Here is a 6,385-nt window from a genome sequence, read left to right on the forward strand (position 1 = left end):
TATCCTTAAACTTGGCATTAAGGAGTTAAAACATAAGACTTTTGAGATTATTGTAACCAAATGTTTTGCAAAAGAATTTTACCATAAATGTCAGAATCATTCTGTTGCTATGTAAAGCTGTGAGACTCAGCCAAGTATATTCTACTCTACTGTTGTGTTTTAAAGTTCTATCAACTGGCTAAAATCCATCAATGATAAGCAACTTTATAGATTATATCAGTATTGGCAATTCTATTCTCTATCTAGCTTGTTATGCAACTATCTTATTGCAGGCTCTTAAAATATCATAGCTATATACATATACATATATGTATTATGTATGTATATCTACAGATATATATGTGTGTAAATACACACACATACTTTTTTTTTTTTTACCATTATAGTCTTAAAACCAAAAGAGCATCGCAAATTGGATTCCTTTTTCAAGCTAAAAAACAAAATAAAACAAAAACTCATCAATAACCTGACATCTAGTCTCTAGTGAAGAAAGTAATCTAAGTTTAAATCTGCCACTGAAAATTTCTTGAACTCCAATTAATAAATGATCAAAGTATATAACAGGTAGTCTTTAGAAGGGAAAAAACTCAAAGCTATTAATATCACATAAAAATGTTTTAAATTACTATTAATTAGAAAAATTAAAATTAAAACAACTCACACTTATCAGATTATCTATCATAACAGAAAAGAAAAATGACAAATTCTGGAAGGGATTTAGTAAAATAAATAAAATATGTTTCCCTCTCAAAAAAAGTTTCCCCCATTTTTTTTCTAAACAGAGTTGAGCTTTTAACTACTAACCCATTTCAATAAGCAACACAATTATCCTTACTATCATAATCCAAATTTTAGTAGGACTAAATAATTTATCATTATCAATAATAATAGTTACATTTCTATTGCATTTTGTGGTTGCAAAGGACTTTCAAAATTAGTATAAATTTGACAGCCATATTTCTATATGTGGTTCCTTTTAATGGAAGAAAAACCTGAGATTCAGAGATTAATTTCATCTCTTGTCTTCAGATGTAACATTTCCTATGTAGCAGAGCCAGAACTTGAATGTAGAGCTTTTGACTACCAATGCAGTGTTCTGAATACTGTATCATGTTGCCTGTTCATTTTAGTGAACTTTCTCTGTTTTTAAGGAAAGCTTAAATTTATTTTGTTGATACTTCTCCTTGTCCCATCACCCCCACCCTTTATCCAATAAGTTGGTGGGGTAAAATCTTTATATATAACTATATATACCATGTTTCCCCGATAATAAGACCTATCCTGAAAATAAGCCCTCCCCTTACTGTGTAAGATTCCTCTAAAATAAGCCCTCCCCCGAAAATAAGCCCTATTGAGATTGCTACTGTAGTAAAGGTGATCCCCTGCGCTACACGCTACATTATGGTACCCTCTGTATGCACTGTCCCTCCCCTCCCCATCCCGGGTGAAATGCATGCCGCGCTCCGAGCTGCATCCAATCAGAGCTGCAGCAGTGAGCGCGTTATCCTGTTCTTCCCCAGTGATTTGCTTGCTGGCGCTATTGAGAGCAGTGCCGCGGAGGAGAGCTGAGGCAGGACAACATACAAACCTGGTATGTAAGCGGGAGTGAGGGGGCATGATGGAGGATAAAAGGGGCACAATGGAGGATAAAAGAAGAACTCAGCCAGCACTCACCGCACTAAAGAAATGAAGAACTTCCTTGCAGAGAGAAGAATAGATCAAGTAATGATTCCTGCAGGAATGACTGCCTATCTCCACACCCTTGATATTGCAATAAACAAGCCATTCAAGGACCATTTGCGCATGGAAGTCAATGACTACATTGAAAATAGAATGGAAAGAAATCAGCGTGGAAACCTTGTGAAGCCCTGTCTGCAAGAAGTCGTGACTTGGATGAAGAAGTCATGGGATAAAATTACTGACAGCTGTGTCGCCAAGGCACTACGAGCAGGTTACCTGGACAAGACATGTTCATTTAAAGAGAGCTATATTGCTGGACATGACAGATTGGGTCCACTTCTTCTGAAGGAAATAGAGGCACAAGACATCCAGGACGGAATTCAGGGTATGGACACTTATGACGATGTTGTTGAAGAAGATGACATGATCATTATTGAATAAAGGTACTTTTTTTGTTCACATTTACCTGTTTATTAAAATTGCTGTCAATGTTCATTAAAATAAGCCCTCCCCTGAAAATAAGCCCTCTGATGTTTTTCTGTCCAAAAAAATCATAAGACAGTGCCTTATTATTGGGGAAACACGGAATACACACACACACACACACACACACACACACACACACACACACACACAAATATATTTATGTCTATACGGGGCAGGCCTACTATGTAGAATGCACTATGCTAGCTTCTGAAGGATTCAAATCCTTCTTTATAATCATCATAGAAAGGTGGAAAGATCACTGACTTTAGAATTAGTAACTAGGTTCAAATTCATCTTTTATTAAATGGAAATGAAAATAACTGATATTCCACAAAGGTTAAAAAAAAATGAAGGTGACAAAAAATGAAGATAAACAGGCACATTGATGCACTAATGGCAGAACTATTAATTGGTCCAGGCATTGCAAAAAGCAATTTAGAATTATATCCCTCAAAGTTGCCAAACTATATGTGTCCTTTGTCCCAGTGATATCACCAATACTCTAAAGAAATCAAAGAAAGAGGAAAAAGTTCTATATGTACAAAAATATTTATAATAGCATTTTTTTTGTAGTGGAAAAGAACTGGAAATTAAGAGAATGTCCATCAGTTGGGGAATGACTGAACAAATTATTGTGTGTGATTATAATGGAATATCATTGTTCTATAAGAAATTATGAAAAAGATGGTTTCAGAAAAACCTGGAAACACAAAATGAAATGAATAGAACCAGGAAAATGATTTATACTATAAAAATGTTATTTTAAAAAAAGGAAAAAAAAGGACAAATTTGAAAGATCAGCACAATGATTAATCATGATTCTGGGAGATAAATGAAGCATGCAACCCACTCTCAATAGAGAGATTTACTAATTTATTTGAATGAAATTGCCATTTCTGGATATAGCACTTTTTTTTTTTTTTTTTTTGCTTGACAGTGCTTATTTTTTATAAAGATCTTGTTTTTTTTTTTTTTTTTTTTTGGAGGGGTGAAGAGTTTGAGAGAAAATATAAATAATAAATAATAAATTAACAAAATTTTTTTTAAATCCAACTTTTATTACTTAATATTAATATGACTTTGGACAAGCCATTTTGGTTTTTTTGGGTCTTCATTTTCCCATCTGTGAAATGAGGGAGTAGGACTAGATGACATAGAGTTCCCTTATACCTCTCAACTCAAGGATCTATGATGGTAGCTAATAAAGTGGAGGCAAGAAAAAGGGAAAAAAAATAAATAGAAGCAATCCCTCAGATTGTATTTCAAATAAGTTCTACTCCAAGTAGGTCAGTGTGAGGAATTAATGCATATTATCATCCCATTTTTTTTTTTTTTGCTCTTTTAGAGAAGTTAGATAATCAAATTGAATTTCAATTTTTAAAAATCAGGTCTAATTTTATCTGTTTCTTAGAAATCAGAATGATTGGCATTATTAATCAGAGAAATGCAAATTAAGACAACTCTGAGATACCACTACACACCTGTCAGATTGGCTAGAGTGACAGTGAAAGATACTTGGAATGTTGGAGGGGATGTGGGAAAACTGGGACACTGATACATGTTGGAATTGTGAACACATCCAGCCATTCTGGAGAGCAATTTGGAACTATGCTCAAAAAGCCATCAAACTGTGCATACCCTTTGATCCAGCAGTGTTTCTACTGGGCTTATACCCCAAAGAAATACTAAAGAAGGGAAAGGAACCTGTATGTGCCAAAATGTTTGTGGCAGCCCTGTTTGTAGTGGCTAGAAGCTGGAAAATGAATGGATGCCCATCAATTGGAGAATGGTTGAGTAAATTGTGGTATATGGACATTATGGAATATTATTGTTCTATAAGAAATGACCAGCAGGATGAATACAGAGAGGACTGGTGAGACTTACATGAACTGCTGCTAAGTGAAATGAGCAGAACCAGGAGATCATTATATAACTCAACAACGATACTGTTTGAGGATGTATTCTGATGGAAGTGGATCGCTTCGATAAAGAGAGCTAATTCAGTTTCAATTGATCAAGGATGGACAGAAACAGCTACACCCAAAGAAAGAACACTGGGAAATGAATATAAACTGCTTGAATTTTTTTTTCTTCCCAGGTTTTTTGTACCTTCTGAATCCAATTCTCCCTGTGCAACAAGAAAACTGCTCAGTTCTGCACACATATATTGTATCTGGGAGATACTGTAACCTATTCAACATGTAAAGGACTGCTTGCTCTCTGGCGGAGGGGGTGGAGGGAGGGAGGGGAAAAATCGGAACAGAAGTGAGTGCAAGGGATAATGCTGTAAAAAATTACCCTGGCATGGATTCTGTCAATAAAAAGTTATTAAAAAAAAAAAAGAAATCAGAATGATTGGATTGAAAATCCAGAAAGAACAAAATATGCGTATTTACAGATATAGCTAACCTTGAGTTAACTTTAATTCAATACTGAAATAAAGAGAATCATTTCACTGGGCATATGTCCTGAGATCAGAGAGAGGAAGAAAGCTCCCAAATATATCCAAATATTCACTATATATCCATTATATTCCAATGATTTGTTTAATGTTACCCAGATAGCATGTTGTAGATCAAAGTGTGCAATAAGCGGGTCTTCTGATTTCCTTTCAATTGTCCCTGTTAGATGTTGAAGAGCTCTCTAGAGAAGTTTGTATTTTCTTTTGCTTGTGTTGCCATCTGGTTTCCAACCTTTCCATACAATTATACAGATTTTCATATTGTACTATCCTCAGTACCTAACAATGAAACACTTAATAGTTCATTATTCCTCACCATTCTGAAGAGATATAACATTATCTAGATAATTATATATTTATACTTATCATCCTTTGTAGCTATAAAAATACATTGATAGCCACATTGATATTGAGCAAAACCAAGTTGACATTACTTATATTTGAGTTAACAATTCACAAATTCACAGAGGAAATTATACACATAAAGGAAAATGGATGTAGCCATTTTTTATGGCACAAGATCAAATTTTCAGCATTATTTTACATGTCTGATTTTCTTTTCAAGCTCCCTCTCTAGTTATTATTAATCCATTTTGGGAGTCTTTTCAGTAATATATGAAAAAAAACTTTAAATGTTTTCAACTATTTAATCTGAGAAATCTGAGAATACATTATATTTTTTCTACCTAGACAGTTGAAAAGAAATTATAAACTCTCTTCTTTGGTAGTCTAAGAGAAAGAACATGAAAAAGACAATGCTAAACAACCCAAAGACAGTTTATATTAGTGCCTGATAAAGATAAATACTATGAGACAGCTGTAAAAAGAATTCTCTATTGCCACTGAGCTATATAAGCTTTGGAGTCATTTTCCATAATATATAATCTCTAAAGTTTTCCAATCCATCATTGTGGTGTGTGAGTGTGTGTGAGTGGGAGAATGACCTTGTGTTCTTGAAGACTATATGAATGGGAGACAAATTTTGGCAGAATTTACAAATTATAAAAATGTCCAGTAAGTGTTGGTAAGAAGCTGCACATCTGTGCTCAAATGATGAGCCTGGTTAAGTAAGGAGAGACTTGTCACCTAAAGTTTAGGTGATGATTTTTTTCAACTATGAAAAATATTTGTTAAGACATTGAATGAGTTGTGATTTGTATCAATGAAGATGGTATCAACTCTTGCAAAATCATAGTTTTGAAGTATTGACATAGCAACTAAATAAAATTAAAAGAAAGAAATGAGACTATATTTTCAGGGGCCATTTCTATAGTATATTACTAAAGAATTGTGGCTGAAAGCAGATTTCAGAAAAACCTGGTAAGAGTTACATGAATTGATGTTGAGTGAGCAGAATTATGAAAACAAATGTAATAGATTTAGCTTTTCCCAGCAGTACAATAATTCAAGACAATTCCAAAAGACTCCTGATAGAAAATGCTATCCATATCCAGAAAAAGAACTATGGAGTTTGAATATAGATTGAAACATAATATTTTCACTTTTTTGATCTTGTTTTTTTTTTTTTGAGTGATTTTATTCTTTTGTTTTGTTCCTTCTTTCATAACATAACTAATGAAGAAATATATTTAACATGATTGTACAGGTATAATCTTTATTAAATTGCTTGAAATTTTGGGAAGGCAAAGAAAAGGAAGGAGGGAGAAAAATATGGACTAAAATTTTACAAAAATGAATGTTTAAAAATACTTTTACATGTAATTGAAAAAAATACTAATTATGAAAAAATGTGGATGA

The 6,385-nt window shown here is 33.4% G+C and overlaps 1 pseudogene; it reads left to right on the forward strand.

Moving 5' to 3' along the window:
* Positions 1 to 5,869: 5,869 nt before the first annotated feature.
* LOC127546158 (uncharacterized) lies at positions 5,870 to 5,949 on the forward strand (annotated as a pseudogene).
* Positions 5,950 to 6,385: the final 436 nt, after the last annotated feature.

The sequence above is a fragment of the Antechinus flavipes genome, chromosome 1, assembly GCF_016432865.1.
Source record: "Antechinus flavipes isolate AdamAnt ecotype Samford, QLD, Australia chromosome 1, AdamAnt_v2, whole genome shotgun sequence".
In the NCBI taxonomy this organism is placed as follows: Eukaryota; Metazoa; Chordata; class Mammalia; order Dasyuromorphia; family Dasyuridae; genus Antechinus; species Antechinus flavipes.